The sequence below is a fragment of the Poecilia reticulata genome, chromosome 12 (genome assembly GCF_904066995.2).
Source record: "Poecilia reticulata chromosome 12, P_reticulata-male-v2, whole genome shotgun sequence".
NCBI lineage: Eukaryota > Metazoa > Chordata > Actinopteri > Cyprinodontiformes > Poeciliidae > Poecilia > Poecilia reticulata.
The window spans coordinates 29894953-29911867 of NC_088841.1; the positions used below are offsets into that span (position 1 = coordinate 29894953).

A 16915-nucleotide genomic window follows, 5' to 3' on the forward strand; every position below is an offset into this window, starting at 1 on the left:
ACTCCACAGCGGCTCACAAAGCGCTAATCAATTTATGACATCCACTGAAAACACAGAGAACGAGACGGAGGAGCCGTCAATCAGAACCGGGAAAATATCCAGGAATGAAAAATCTGTCTTCTTTAAACTCAGTTTATAACATATCTTTAAAAGAACGTCACATTTAGTAAGAACTGTTTTTTTTAATTGGAATACAATTTTGGTATTGCTGTAGTCCCATATGTTTATATTTTTTTGTAAATAATAATAATAGCCCATTTGATTGTCCTTCCAATAAGGTAAATGTGTATTGATCTTTATGCAAAAGTGGCTTCTGGTCTAAACATAGCTGTTATGGAGAGCAAAGAGTGCCAAATTAATGTAAAAAAAACAAAAAAAAACAACATATGCTATACTTATTTCAATACGTCATTAACTTATTAAAACTGGAAATAAACAGAAATGATTTATTAATTACTATTAAAAAAGATACTTCTACACAGAGTTGTATCAAAGTTGAAAGAAGTTAACTTGACTTCCTGTTTGAAGCAGCCAATCAGACAACAAGGTCTCATCTAATCCCGCCCACCGAGTTTAATGAGTGAAGTTGAATAGAAACACACAAACTTAAAAAAATATGTTTTCCATAAAACGTTTCTGCTCAAGGATGAGGTTGTTTGAAATGAGTGAATTTCAATACGGTAAAACTGCGACAAAATTGCAAAAAGCAGAATTACGAAAATGTATTTGCTCAATAGAAACCCATCAATTTTAAGAAAACTCACGTTTTTGCACAAGGATGAGGTGATTTTTCAGCCGTATAAAATTGTGTTTATTTCAATGCGGAAAAACTGCAATAAAATTGTTCAAATTGGAATTATGAAAAAAAATTTGCTTGATGAAAACACAGCAATCTCAATAAAGCTAGTTTTTTTAATAAGTCAAAATAAGTTTTTTTGCGAAACTGTGGAAACACTTTTCAACCGGATCTTACTACTGGCAGAAACAACAAAGAAGACAAACAGGAAGTGATAGGAAGATGATGCTTATGGCGTAAACAAACTTATTTTAACTGCATTCCTTATGTAAGAGAAACATTGCGATTGCAAAATTGTGTTGCTATGACATTAGTGGAACATCAACAAGTTTTGCGTTCAGGTTACTTCTCGTCTTTGTTTAAACATTCAGAGCAGAAGCAGCTGAAAGCAGCACATTGTGACAGCGTGGTGCCAAAGGGTAAAACCGAGGCACGACACCCAGCCGCGGTGATGAGAAGGACACAGAGGAGGATACGGAGATAAGGAGAGGACAAAACACTCAACGTTAACGACTCAAAAACACAAAAAATGGAAGGAAGTGATGGCTCACGTTGGAAAAGAAGAAAACAGGATGGAAGAGAAAAACAGACACGTTTCAGTGAGAGCGACGAAGAGAGAGACAGATATATGTAGTTCTAAATAAAGTGTCCAGATGTGACCTCCTCAGAGGGGGTCCGGCCTCATGGCTCAACACTCATTAATAAGGTCGCACAGAGGTCAGACAGACGGCGTTTCAGCACCAACAGCAGGAGGGGCGCCACATCGTCAGGTTCACACACTGCTTCTCCTTTTGTTTTCTACTTTAAAATATGAAATAACAGTCAGGGCAAATGAGAACGTAGGTTTCAATCAGCTTGGACTTACGGAACATCATTGGTATCAACACTCCACATACAATTTTATTGACCAATTTTTTCTCAACAAAAACTGATGACAAACTGCGTAACGCTCTGATTGTTGGACTCGCAAATGCTTTAAATTAAATCAGATTTCTTCTGAAACTAGAAGCCAAACAGAGTCAAGTTAGCAGCTTTTCAGGCTAAAGCTAACAGAAAAAGTAACAAGCTTTAAGGATGACTCAAAGTCCACCTTAAATCTGCACAGTCAAGCTAGCAGCTAACAAGACTATGAACAACAGCTAATCACACCAATATCTGACTCAAACTAACAGTATCTGAGAGCTAAGCTAACAGCTACCATGACCTTAAACAGCAGCTAAAAACTATTGGAAACTAAGCTAACATCCACTTAGAATTGGGCTAACAATTACTGAGAGTTACACCAACAACTAATTGTTGGTTGTTGAAGACAGCCAACAGTTAAACACATGCTAACAGCTACTGAGAGCTAAGCTGTAAACGATTCAGAATCATGCTAACAGCTGATCAGAATAAAGCTAATAGCTTATTAGAGTATAAAATAAAGAAAAACAAGACAAGTTGAGCAAACACTTGATATATTTAATCATTATTTTGTGAGCTGAAACCACTGAATTTCTGTTTTGTTTGGTGACAGTGAGTGTTTATATGGGGTCATGATGCTAACACCCTAATGCTAACATGATGCTAACACCCTAAAATATAATAAATGTCAGCCATGACACTGAAACGCCACAGATCTAACCCAGCGCTGACTCAATGACCTGCGTGCCTGAACAGAAACATCACCTCCCTCACACACACACACACACACACCCTCTCATTGCTAGATCACCCAACGTGTGTGTGTGTGTGTGTGTGTGTGTGTGTGTGTGTGTGTGTGTGTGTGTGTGTGTGTGTGTGTGTGTGTGTGTGTGTGTGTGTGTAGCTACAGATTAATCTAGTGGGGTCGCTCAGATGACACTAATCCCTCCGCTGATTATCTAGAGCATAACATCACTCTAATCTGCACGGGGGGTCGGTTTAAAGACGACACACAAGGTTACAAAGGAGGGAGGGGGCAGAAAGACGGCTTCACACTTAACATGTTCAGGTTTATTTAACTCTGAACTTCCTTTTAGGCTTCACTCTGCGTATAATCCAAACAGACAACTGTCACTTACAACTGAATGAAAAGGGATTATCAAAGGCAATAGTTCAAGCACGGAAATAACTCCAGAGTGATGTTCACAATAGACGGTAAAACTGCAAAATCCCTCGGTTTAGTTTTGCCAGGGAGCTTTCAGAGCTGTGGAGCAAATCGTTCACCAAACGATAAACGGCAAATGAGGCCAGAAACGTGTGAAATGAAAAAAATCAAAAACACAAACAGAAAGTGACCCCAGTGGATTTTGGGGTAATTTGTTTAAGCTTTCTTAGTATTTATACGATTTTTTTTTGCTAGTTTACAATTAGCATGCTAAGCTAGGGCTCAAAATCCAGGTTATTTAGGACCAAAACAATAAAAATCTTACAGTATTCCTTTTTTTTCCTTATTATCTGAACAGTGTTTATGTTGACCCGCCTCTCTCCGCCTGTGACTCTCAAGCCGCTCGTCTCGGTCACGTCAGGCGGTAAAAATAAACCCAGCAAGCTAGCAAAATGAGTAAGAACAAAGTTTTTTACTTTACAAAAGGGAAGGAGACACAAGAGCATCTAGCAGAGAAAACCAGGAGGTTACCATAGCAACCAGAGAGCGCTAGAGGGCAGAGTGGACGATACTCATGCTACGTTGCTAGCATGATGCTACAGGATGATGCTAATAAAGCTGCTAGTCACTTTGGGTGTGCATTTATGTATCGTTTTGCTTTAATCTTAATGAAGGCCAGTTTGAACCTTTCCGTTGGGAAGCGCTGCGTTAAGCGGGCTAGCAATGAGCGCTAAGCGCTAACATTTTCCACATGTACATTAGTTTCCATAGCAACAGGAAGTGGTTTTACCATCATTTAGTGATCTGGTTGTGTGAACCCCAACATCCAGAGGTAGAAGGTGAAAATGTTTCTGTCTCCGTCTCTTAGCGTTAGCATCATAAAAGTAAATCTGCGGCTCCTCGGCTGCAGATGAAGAATCTGACGTTTCCCTTTCCGAGTCACAAACCGTAATCACAACGCTGTCACAACGCATCCAGCTCACAATGGATCACTCCTGCTGCTCCTCCAGCAGCTTTTACTGGATTAGGATTAAATTTCACAAAATAAACACACACAAAAAAAATCATCTAATGTTCCCTTTGTTTAGCTAATTCACTTACAAACATTTAAATATTCACCAGTTTATAGCCACAAAGGCAATTATATCCAGAAACACGTATCAATTACCCAGGTTTTTTTTAATAACTACTTTAGCTTATCATGATCATGAAAGCAGATATTGGTACTTTTGGCAGCGTTTGCAGGCTTCACATCTCGCTGGAGAATAAGAATAAAACACAAAGTGGAACAGCAGGAGAGTCACCTCATCCAAACTGTCCTTCCACTAAACTTTCCATTAAAGTGCTTAGATACAGCAGAACGTAACAGAAATAAATCCTCAAAATGCGACTCCTTCGTGGATCTACATTTGGTTTCACTTTCTGAATAGAAACTAATTAATATCAACAATATTCATCAATTCAATAATTCATCTAATTCCAAATAAGCACGTAGATGTTTTCCCCAACACACTTTTTCCTTCCACTAAACTTTCCATCAAAATATATGTAGCTGCAACAGCATTTAACAGAAACAAACACTCAAAATGTGACTCTAATGAATCTATATGTGGATTTTAATTACTGACTTAAATTACTTAAATAAATTTACGTAAGTAAAAGTACCTAAATTAGTTATTTATAGATAACAAAAATATTAATTGATTCAATAATTAATCAAATTTTTAAAAATGAACTGAAATACAAATTTTTTACCCCTCCAACATATTTTTTCCTTCCACTAAACTTTTCATTAAAAAACGTAAATACAACCCAAATAAATGCCCAAATCTGTGACTCTGTGTAACGACTATATATTTGATCTAATGCATCAAACAAGCAGCAGATTTTTGGTTGTTTGTAAATAAAAATGTTTGTTCGCTATGAATGAAACAGATGAAACGTTTCGGATCAAAGCAATGAAAAGCAGAAAGGCGGCAGGTAGAGTCAGAGAGCGTCTTCCATATTTGATGCATCCAGTCAAAGGTAATTAGGCTCTGCTGTGTGTGTGAGGCAGATTATCTGTGTCAGTGGCCATTTGCTCACAACTGGCGCCAGAGGCAGAGAGCATTGTGGGTAAACGAGCAGACGCCGGCTGGCGTTTCTCCACTCGCAGACACAAACAGCCAAAACAAAGCAGCCGATCCGCGGCTGACGGACGACAAACCAAGAGATGCAGGAAGTTAGCCAACCTGTTAGCCTGGAGTTTGAGTACGGAGGCGAGAGGCTGTCATGTGACGCCATGAACTGCGATCCGTCAGCGTAACTCTGCAGAAAGAACAGGAAGTTAGCTGATCGGGAAGTTAGCTGATCGGGAAGTTAGCTGAACGGGAAGTTAGCTGAACGGGAAGTTAGCTGATCGGGAAGTTAGCTGAACAGGAAGTTAGCTTATCGGGAAGTTAGCTGATGAGGAAGTTATCTAAACAAGAAGTTATCTGAACAAGAAGTTGGCATCAACCATTCCTTTTCTGCTTTTCTGCTGGGAGCATTTCTATAAAGTTTTACTGTCAACAATTTTGGTTATTTAGCCTTTCATAACAGAAAATCATTTTCACAATATTTAGCTAGCAAACTACCTAATTAAATATTTAGCTCCAAGCTAACCATTTAGCAAACTACATATTTTGTTTACTAATTAAATGTTTAGGTCCAAACTAAATATTAAGCTAGGAAGCTAAATATGTAGCTCTAAAATACATATACATACATAAATAAATACATATTTAGTTTCAAACTAAGTATTTAGCTCCAAGCTAACAATTTATTAACAAGCAACATGTTTAGTTTCCAAACTAAATGTTTATGTCTAAAGAAAATATTTAGTTAGCAAGATAAATATTTAATTAGCCAACTAATCACCTAGCTTCACACTAAGCATTTAGATACAAACTAAATATTTAGTTTGTTAGCTCTGAACTTGCTTCAAACTAACTATTTAGTTAGCCAGCTAAATAATTAGGTGACCATTTAATTAGAAAACTAAACATTTAGTTTAGTTAGCAAGATCAATATTGAATTATTTGTTAGCTAACTAATTATCTAGTTACCAAACTAAATATATAGTTAAACATTTAATTGTTTAGCTAAATAATTAGCTACAAACTAAATATAAAGTTTGAAGCCATATTTACATATTTAGTTTCAAACTGTGACATTTATAAATTAATAACATGATCAAAATATGACACTGAAAAATTTATCTAATTTGTTTTCAGTTATGAAATAATCCAAAATATTGCTGTTAATTTTTGACAGTGTAACTTTACAAACACACCAGAACATTTCTACATAAAAATAGTTGCTTTGATATTAAAAATATTTCTGATGGCTAATAAAACTGGAAGAAAAGCAACAAAACAAACCTTAGAGGAGCGACTTCCACTCGCCCATGAAGCTGCGTTTGTTCTTTCCTCCATACCTGCACGGAAACAAGACAAACATTTACTAAAAATACAGTTTCGCAAAGGAAGTTATTAAAATTCTTCCTGAATACAGAAGCCATCGGGTCTGGGAAGCTGCAACTGGAACTGGAGTCTGGAAAACCGGAAACTTTAATGGTCCAGATATTCCCATCCATCCAGTCTCAGAAAATCTGATATTATTAATCTATCATATCTAAACCCTCCCATTATTCCTGGCTGCATGTGTTCAGTAACCATGGAAACGCCATGGACGCCCTCGTTTCCCCCACACACTCCAGATGTTTTATTAACCATCTGAAGCTGCAGCAGAACCGGCTCTCTAACATCAACCCAAACGTCTCCAGTCTGGCTGCAGAAACGTTTCCACAAAACAAAACACAAGTTTGACAAGTTTTTAAGACATCAGGACAGAACGAGCAGCAATTATATAGAAAAAGCATCGCTGGGTAATAAAAAGTGAGGATTGGGTGATGGATGAGAGGAAAATGAGAAAAAAGTCCAAGTTGGAGTTAAAAGATGGGAGGAGGAGGAGAGAAGGAGGCGTCCATGTGTCCTGCACCTGATAAGGCGTCCAATTGAGGGCTATAAATTACACCAGAGACCCACAAACAGGGAGGCACAGTCCGAAAACCACACACACACACATACACAGAATTTGGTCCCCACGGGTAAACGGGTCCCCACGTGTATGTATAGAATCAGGCCGAAGTCCCCACACAGGGGGGAAAACAAGAACACACACACACACACTCTGCAGGTTATCTATCATCAGTTAATGAACTTAGACTGACAGACAGCCCCATGTCTCTCACAATGATCCTATTAAGATCTGCCTGACACAAAACAGACTCCTATTAATACAGTTAGCCCATGTGTGCATGTGGGGGATCAGAGTGGACAAAAACACCAGTGTCCAAAAACTACCAGCCTGTTAAAATCAGCATGTTATATACAGTCATTTCATAAAGTAGCTTAAATTAAAGTCATGTTATGGAAAAATATTAACTTATAAATAAAATATTCAGATCTAAAATAAATCAAGCCTGAGCCGTTTGTGTCATAAAGGTAGCATCCTGTATGGAGGACTGAAGCGGCCACAATTAGGGAATAATTACATAAACTAATCAGTTATCAGCGGTGGGCAAAGCTAACTAAAAGTTAGCTGCGCTAATCCTACAGCAAAAATAATAAACAGATCTGATAAATGCTAAAGCTATAGACCAATACAATTAGCAGAAGCTAATGCTAAAGCCCTAATCAAAAACAGTTGTGCTACATTTATGTGCTATACCAATATGGTATTTACTGGACGCTAATGCTAAAACGCTAATCATAAACATTAGTTTCTCCACTGCTGAAGCGCTATAAAAATGTGGTATTTAGTGGTAGCTAATACTAAACTACTTATCATTAGCATTAGCTATGGAAATGCTAAATTGCTATACGAACATTTTATCTGACAAAAGCTAATGCTAAAGTGCTAATCATAAACAGTTCTGCTAAACTTAAGCCCTGTACCAACACAGTATTTACTGGAAGCTAATGCTAAACCGCTAATCATTAACATTATTTCTACTATTACCGTCATATTTACCACAATCTAAAGCTAAAGTGCTAAATTCAACCATGTTCCATCATATTGTGTTCATGTTTATATTTAGTTTTTTTTTAATTTTGTTCCTACATGTTTGTTTTAAATAAAGTTATTAGGGAAGGAGAGGAAACAGTCTCCACCACTTCACAATAAGAGCATGAATATAAACAGTTATCTACCTGAAGAATTACAAAAACCAAAACTGAAAGTTTACGAACAAACCAGGAAAATTAGAGCTTCGCAATTTATTCAAACAAACGGATTTAAACATGTTCATCCTTCCATACTTTTAGTATCAGCCTGACAAAAAGTGATGATCACAAAAAAAAAAAAAACTGATTTAGACATTAAAACCTCAGATGAACCTGAATTCTTAAAGGTCATTAAACCTGTTTGACCGATTCCCATTTTATTATTTGACACATTTTTCTGGACTCGTGTTTCCACGACGCGTCAGTTTGACCCGCTAACCCATAGAATCAAACTCTCCAACCTGCCGGGTCCAAACGGTGTCAGTGGGTTGGAAAGCCGCAGCCGGGGAACGCGTGATGCAAACACGGTGACGTTTGTAGTAAAAGGTTTCTGACTGACAGAAAAGAGGCCAGCGTTGTGGACCAGCAGCGCCTGACAGGTGTGGAGCTCCGTAGGACAATTAAACACAACTGGAGCAAAAATGACGACGTCCTGAAGTTTACAGGTTTAGGGTTGAGGTATTTTTTATGTTTCTTCTCTCTGAATGTTGACATTCAGTTTGCTCCATATTTTCATTTGCATATTTGTCAATTTAAACAAGTTTGTAAAGTTAAAACTTAACAGCAGTAATTTGGGTCATTTAGCCTTCCGTAGACATAAGAGTAGCTAGCAAACTCAAGCTAAATATTTAGCTTTCCAAATTAAAATTTAGTTTACAAATTAAATATTTAGCTTTAATCTACTCAGTAAACAAAATAAACAAGTTATTTTTGTGGACAGACCAAACAAGCTAACTATTTAGCCTCAAAGTAAATATTGACTTTTTAAACTTCAAGCTAAATATTTAGCGTAGCCGAGTTAAATATTTAATTTTGAGCTAAACACTAAACATTTTGCTTGTTAACTAAATAATTAGTATATTTAGGTTAGTAATAGACGTGTAGCTAATAGAAAATCAACTAAATATTTAATTTATTCCCTAAATATTTACAATAAAACTGACAACGTAAGTAAAACTTTGGTTTTTGACATAGATTTGGATTATTTTTCTTAATTAATATAAATTTTTTTAATATATAAAATAAACATTTTCATTTATGAGCAGACGGAGAAACAAACATTTAATTCAGCCGTCTTATTGAAGGCGGAGGAGGAAAAGCTTCTTGTACCTATACGGAACTACAATCATGTTTAATCCAGGACACACACACACACACACTGAAATACGACAGTAAGAATTAAGAATCAGATTACAGCTCTATTAAAGCTGCTTAAAATGTCTAAAACCCACAATCCCTCAGTGCGAGTGGCTGAGCAAGCAGGAAGTGATGTCATCACCCAGTACAGGAAGTCCACCTCCTTTTAGTTTTATTTCCTCTTTTCTCTCTTCATTCATTTTGTTTATAAATTCTTCACTTAAATTACTGCAAATTTGTTTCTAAAAGAAAAAAAAAATGAAAATCAAAAAGGAGATTTAAAAATAAAACTTTAACTAGCTCCACACTACAACTATTTTTTTTTAGTTTGGAGCTAAATATTTAATTTATAAACAAAATATATAAAGTCTTAAGCTTCAAACTAGCTAGCAAGATAAATACGTAGATGTTTAATGTATAAACTAAATGTTTATTTAGAAATATTCAATATTTAGTTTAACTATTTACAACATTTTTAGTGAATAACATTGTAAAAAATATGACTCTGAAAAATGAATCCCCATGTTTTTCTGTTATGGAAGCCTAAATAGCCCAAATTATTGCTGTTCATTTTTACAATTTCACCAACCGCGCCCCATACATTACGGGCACTAATCCTCCTCCGTACGAATTGTACCGCTCTGCTAATGTCGCTTCTTTTAGCGTTGCTTGTGTCTTCGCCCCCCAACATTTTCACTGATTTGAACCCCGCCCAGATTCCCGAGCCGCGCCTCCAACAGCTGGAGGAACGAAAACGGCACGTTTTCCACCCCCAGCCCTCCGTATCCGAAAACGGAAATCCGATTTCCAATAACATCATTCATGTTTCCGCGTTTCCTGTCATTAGGCAGCGGAGCCGATCTATAATTACAACATCTGGACTCTAACAGGTTTGCTTCTGCGGCCGCAAACCGCCGCTAAAACCGAACACGCCCCTTTTCAGGCCCCTTTTCTCTGCCGTTTTGTTCATAGAGGAACATTAAAGCGGCAAAACAAACAACAGCTTGGAGAGCTAATGGCACGCTGAATGAAGAGAATAGTTTGTGTAGACACAGAGAGAAAACACATTAGCAAGTTCAAACATGGCTGCTTCTAAAAGCCTACAGATGCCTTTCCAAAAAAGAGAGATTAATACTGATAATAAGAAGGCCGATCCTTTCTGTTTGCTGCTTTTCCTCTTCGTCGTAGCTGTGATGGAGGAAGAAGAAGCGGAGCGGCGATTCCTTTGACAGCCCGTGTGAAGCCCAGCCAACTGTGGCTTAGATCTCTGCACACCATCACAACCAGGAGAACAAAAGCAAAAAAAAAAAAGCAGCAAAACAAAGATCTGAGAGCGAACTGGTCACTAGCTAGAAAGTTAGCTCAACTTTTCTGAAGCGCTGACTGAAAAATGGAAGTAAATCTGATTGTTGAGGCAGGAAAACTGCCTCAGCACTATAAAATGACTGAAATTTCAGTAAAATTTACTCATAAACCTAGCTTAGCACTGTAGCGCTAGCTGGGCTAGCTCAGGCTAGCTCAGGCTAACAGCCTCTAACTTGTTTACTGTTTTTGTTTACTAATTTTAGTGATTAGACAGCAGTAGCTTAGCATAGCTCAAACAGGTTCAGCCATTTTATTAAGCTAAATCTCAATGCAGTTTTTTATATTGACATGATTGTTTTGAGATTGTTTTGCTGCTAACAGAAACTACGAAGTCAGTTAAGCTAGCTGAGACTTAAAAGCGCTACAATTTCTTTGTGTCAAATATTAGCATAAAGTTTTGTGGTGGATGATAACAGTGAGCTGTAACTAACTATCCCAACAAAAACGTGTCATAAACCTAGCTAAGATGTAACATTAGAGCTAGCTAGTTTAGCCTAGCTAAAGAACATTTCATTAAGCAAATAAAAAATATGATATAAAAATAAAAAACTAAAGCTGAAAGATCAACATGTTGTGATTAATAATTACAATAAGCTGCAAAAAAATAACTAATTCATCTATTTGTTCATGTATCCGTTTCTGTAATATCACTCATGAAGCTATGATGCTAGCATGAATAGCTCAGGCTAAATGCCTCCAACTGCTGTTTAAATGTCAAATATTTAAATAAATATCGACAGTTCTATGTATGTTTATGTTTTAATCGGTAGCTTGTAAATATTATATAACTACGTAACGATTTTGACCCGTTTTTTAGCTAAATGTTCAGAGCAAAACTATGTTCCGCTAGCTCCGGTTAGCCTAGCTCCGCTTAGCCTAGCCTAACTGAGCAACAGCTTCTGCCATTTCATTAACCTTCAAACCGCTTTAAAACTCCAAAGCTGAATAATTCACATCTTAGACTCATTAATAAATACACCTTCATCTCAACATTTAATCCATTTGCTGCCATTTTATGCTAAAACAAAAGCTAACTCTGAATTCGGGAAAGCTAGCCACTAAGTTTCACCTGGATTCCCCACACCTGACGACCAGAACCACACAGGTTGGCAGGTTGTTTTGAGCCTCTGGGTTGGATCCATGTTTGACAATTCAATTATTAATCCTCCTTTCCTCTCAGCGGAGGTTTTTTTTTGTTTTGTTTTGTTTTATTTTGTGTGTTTGGCTTTTGCAAACTCTATCAAATACACACCTGCCAGCTTCACGCAATCACAGGTATGAGTGAGTTTAATCACACAGGAAGAGGAGAGAGCGCTTTCTGAGGAGGAGCAAAGATGGCCGACAGTAAATCAGGAAACAGCGGCGCTGTGTTAAACATTTGCGCCGGGACATCTGCGTTTAATTAGCAGGGAAAATAAGAAACAGCTTTTCGCTTTTCCTCCATTTTTCCCCACCTTTTTAAATCAACAGTAGCGAAGTAGTTACTCCTGCAGCGAAGCCGCAGAAGCAGGTGCATCATTCGGGTTTCTTGGCTCCGGAGGAGAAAACGCTCAAACCTTCAGATGCTGAGGAATATTTCTTTCAAATTTGCTCCTGCTGGAAGGATAATGTGGAAAATTGAAGCTGGTATTTACAGATTTTCATTTTGTGTTGACGTGAGTCACGGTTTCCATAATTTTACATGCGTTAGCTTAGCGCTTTTAGCGTTTGTGCAGCTAACTACGACTTGTTTATGTGGCAAATATCTAAATAAATACGGACAGTTTGTAAAATAAACAGGTAGTTTATGAATATTTTAACAACTATGAGACATTTTGGGCCCTTTTTTTTATTTGTAGCAAACTGTTAAGGACAGAAAATTAGATATGGAGTAGCGTAGCTTAGCATAACCTAGCTAAACAACCGATTCAGCCATCTAATTAAAGTGACAAAAACGAATAAAAATCAAATTAAAGTCTTAGATTCATAAATAAAAACATGTTAATACATCTTTGTCTTGATATTTGATGTTTTGGGGAGAATTTGTTGTGTTTTTGCTGCTAACAGAAGCTAACTGTGAAGTTCATTTAGCTAGCAGGGATTTAAAAAGCTATGTTTTTTTTTTATTACGCTAAACATTTTGATTACAAATATTTTCTTTTTAAAAAGCATACAGTTCTCTGATAACTTCATCGTTTGGATGTTGCAAAATGCTAATTAGCTTAGCTTTACATTTCCACATAGCACTGAGATTAGCCACTTCACAGGCAAAAAGACAAGTTTATTCTCTAATTTCACTTGGAGAAAAAAACACATCTCTTCCTACAAAGTCACATATTTCACCTTGTCATGATTTTTGTTGTTGCCGTTGCTCAAAAAACAAAGCAAAACAAATTAAACCCAGGAGCGTAGCAATGCTAGCTAAGGTTCCACATTATTTAGCCTAGCTTAGCTGGCCACAACAAGTTTTGGAAATTTCTAAACTATAATAATAATGACATTTATTTAACAAGATTCATTAGAAAACCACAAATCCACTTTCAGTTCTCCACTCTCTGATGCTGACACGAAGAAACGAAACTATTGTAGCACAATGAAACAAGCTAGGCTAGCTAGGGCTAAACGCCTTCAAACAGTGTGTTAGCTAAACAAAAATACTGGTTTGCACTTGAGTTCTTCTGAAGTGCATACAATAAATATGTGATATTAATAACATAGCAGCATTAGCTCCCCAGGGGGCGCCACACATTGAACCAGGTGAGCTTCTCATTCAAACCCTCAAATGAAGCTAACGGCTAACTGTGCTAAATGAGAGGAGAAAACAAAAATCCACTGTTTGTGTTGTTTCAGCAGTTCAGGCCCCAGAGAAACACAAACGTCGCTCTGCTAGCCTCTCAGCTAGCAGAGCTTAGGGACATCCAAACGATGAAGCTAGCAGAGCAACTCAGCTAGCAGAGAGGCTAGCTGAGAGGCTTGCAGAGAGGCTCTGCTAGCCTCTCAGCTAGCAGAGCCTCTCAGCTAGCAGAGCCTAACAGCTAGCAGAGCAACTCAGCTAGCAGAGCCTCTCTGCTAGCCTCTCTGCTAGCAGAGCCTCTCTCTGCTAGCCTCCCTGCTAGCCTCTCAGCTAGCAGAGCCTCTCAGCTAGCAGAGCCTCTCAGCTAGCAGAGCCTCTCAGCTAGCCTCTCAGCTAGCAGAGCCTCTCAGCTACCAGATCAACTCTGCTAGCCTCTCAGCTAGCAGAGCCTCTCAGCTAGCAGATCAACTCTGCTAGCCTCTCAGCTAGGAGAGCCTCTCAGCTAGCCTCTCAGCTAGCAGAGCTAAAGTTCAGACATGAACCTCCAGGCAGGGGGATTCACCCACGCAGACATGCGTCGCTGCACACCTGGCAGTGGAGCCGCAGTCAACCGTGCTGCATCATTCACGCTCTCTGTTGAGATTCCTGGAAACTTAGCTCAAGTCTGCAGACTTCACCTCCCACTTTGAGCTAACGTACCACATGCTAACAGCCAAACACGCATCACACACCAAACATGTCAGGTTTTAAAGAGCCACATTCAGCCTTCATGTTTTGCTGCTGTGATTTACATGATTGTCTGGTTTAATAAATTCCCAAATGTAAACATTTAGCTTAAAAAGCTGCAGTTTCCAGCCAACCTCACACCTTTATCTGACGTTATTACCACTAGAAACAACCTTTCCCTCCTTTCCTTTCTTCTCCTCACCCTCCTGCCTCCTCCCTTCATCTCCCCCTCCCTCTTCACTTCCTTTCTTCTTCCCTTTCATCTCGCGCCTCTTTCATGGCGTCCTGTCGTCAAGTGTAAACATGGCTGAGCGCCAAGCCGGAGGGGTTCGAGTCCTATCGGCTCTTCCTCTGCTCGTGTCCTCCAGTCTCGCTCTTCCCGCTGGTTCCTGCCAGGAAGCCACCAGGTTTTCCTACAGAATCAGAACTCGGCTGCTGGGAGATGTGACAAACATCTTTGTGAACCAGACCGCGGGGAAAACGAGGAGCAGGGGAAATTTAGAGAGATTTTGAGTTTTGAAAAGAAAATCTGAGGAGTCAAAATCAGCAACAAGCTGCAGGAAATGTTGCTAAAGATAATCAGACTGTAAATGTGGCTAAAATTCAGTCAGTTAGCAAGATAAGTATCACTGGTAAACACCGCTAGCTATAATGCTAGCTGCGCTAGCAACATGTTGTTGCGCTAAGGTGCTGCAACAACATGGTGTTTAGCTCTCAAAGCTAATGCAAAATATCATTCTTAGTGGGTGCTAATGCTAAAGCTAGATTCTCACATGGTGTTTAGCGGAAGCTAATGCTAATTCACTACACTAACATTGTAATTAGCAGAAGCTAAAGCTATTGCCAACATTGTATATGCTAATGCTAAAGCTCTGCACCAACACAATATTTAGCAGAAATTAATGCTAAAGCGCTACAATAACAGAAGGCTTAGCAGAAGCTATTGCACTGCTATACCAGCATTATCATTAGAGTAAGCTAATGCTAAACCTCTATACAAACGCAATATTTAGCTATAATAACATAGCACTTAGCAAAAGCTAATGCTAATGCAGCGTACCATCACTATTCCTAGCGGTAGAGCGCTATACCGACATGGTATTTACTGGAAGCTAATGCTAAAGTGCTGTATGTGTTAGCTGAAAACAACTGAAGACTCTTCATATTTAGCTTCCCGCCTGTGAGTTGACCAATCACGTCTCATCTTCAACTGTTTTTTATTTGTTGTTTTCTTTTCCCAAATTAAAGTTTACAAATCAGTAAATTACGCTTCAGAAATTAACCATAAAATTAAACTTAAAGTTTTAAGCCTTTAACGAAGCGTTGCTGTTAGCATATTAGCTAGCTTATGTCTCGATTCCCTCTGATTGGTTTTCCAGGAAAACTGATGGACCAGTGAATGGACCTTCCAGAACCAGAACCAGAAGACCTACTGCACCTAGCTAACCTGCAAGCGCCACTTTTTTAGCGTTTAAACTAAAAACGGCTACATTTGTTGACGTGTCGCTCAGCTGCTGAAGTTCAAACATTGAATCTGTGGTGTTTTCATGACCAGCAGATGACAGGAAGCCGATTCCTTTGCGACAGTCGCAGCTAAATTTATGCGTCTCTGCGGTCGGCGTGTAAATAGAAGCTGCAGACTCACAGCTGCACCTGCACAGGAAAAGCCGTGCGCATCACTTCTGAGCTAGTCGGGGAAGTGAAAATGGGGCTCAGGTGAATTGTCCAAAGTGCTAATAATAGCCGACCACTGGAACCGTTTGAATCAGAGGCTGCAGCCTGACGGCGCCGGATTTTAAACGTCTCCGCCAAAAACACCAGCCGAGTCAGAATATCTGAAGCATTTAGTTCATGTTCAGCTGATCAGGTTCTGGGTTTATGAAATGGGTGAAGCTGCAGATATGTTCAGTTTTTATCATGCAAAATAAAATCTAATAATTAAGAATTTCTGTTTTATGAGGGTTTTTATTATCTATTTTAGTTTATTCTCTTAAAAGTCTCTGGTTGATCTCATAATTTAAAGTTTTATTTTTCTTAGCCGTATCATGCTAACCATACTGAGCTCAATGTTAATTTAAAATGAGTAAAATATAAGTAGAGATGCTAAAGATGCTAGCATGCTAACATTTAGCAGAATAGCATGCTAACCATACTGAGCTCAATGTTAATTTAAAATGAGTAAAATATAAGTAGAGATGCTAAAGATGCTAACATGCTAACATTTAGCAGAATAGCATGCTAACCATTAAAATACTCACTGGACCAAAAACAGTGAATAATATTATAGTGATATTTAATTTATTAGAATATTATTGAAAGGTTGATTTATTTCAGTAAAATAATATAATATAATATAATATAATATAATATAATATAATATAATATAATATAATATAATATAATATAATATAATGATTTTATTTTTGGACATTTATTCCCTCCGGTTCTGGATGATGAGCAGCTGCACCAGTTTTAGCTCTTATTGTTTAACCTTCAGGCGCTTGTTGCGTGTAACCATGGCAACAAGAAGGTGTTACTGCTGGGAGAGCTAATTAGCATCTTAAGGAAGCTCTGCTAACACCTGACAGCAGAGAGAGGAGGAGGAGGTTCAAACGTTTCTTCCATTCATCATAATAATAAATAAAGAAACACAGGAAGGAGGCGGCAAAAGCAAAGGAAGTGGATTTAGCGGCTAGCTAGCTAGCAGCTGATGACGTCAGCCAGGACGTTTTACTTAGCTAACT

At 38.2% G+C, this 16915-nt stretch overlaps 1 long non-coding RNA gene across 1 annotated transcript; it reads right to left on the minus strand.

Annotated features, from left to right (window-relative positions):
- Nucleotides 1-5094: 5094 nt before the first annotated feature.
- LOC145554019 (uncharacterized) lies at nt 5095-10486 on the minus strand. Its single transcript, XR_014090056.1, has 2 exons — nt 6266-10486; nt 5095-5171 (listed from the first exon to the last, which is right to left on the minus strand). It is a non-coding gene; the product is annotated as an uncharacterized LOC145554019 (long non-coding RNA).
- Nucleotides 10487-16915: the final 6429 nt, after the last annotated feature.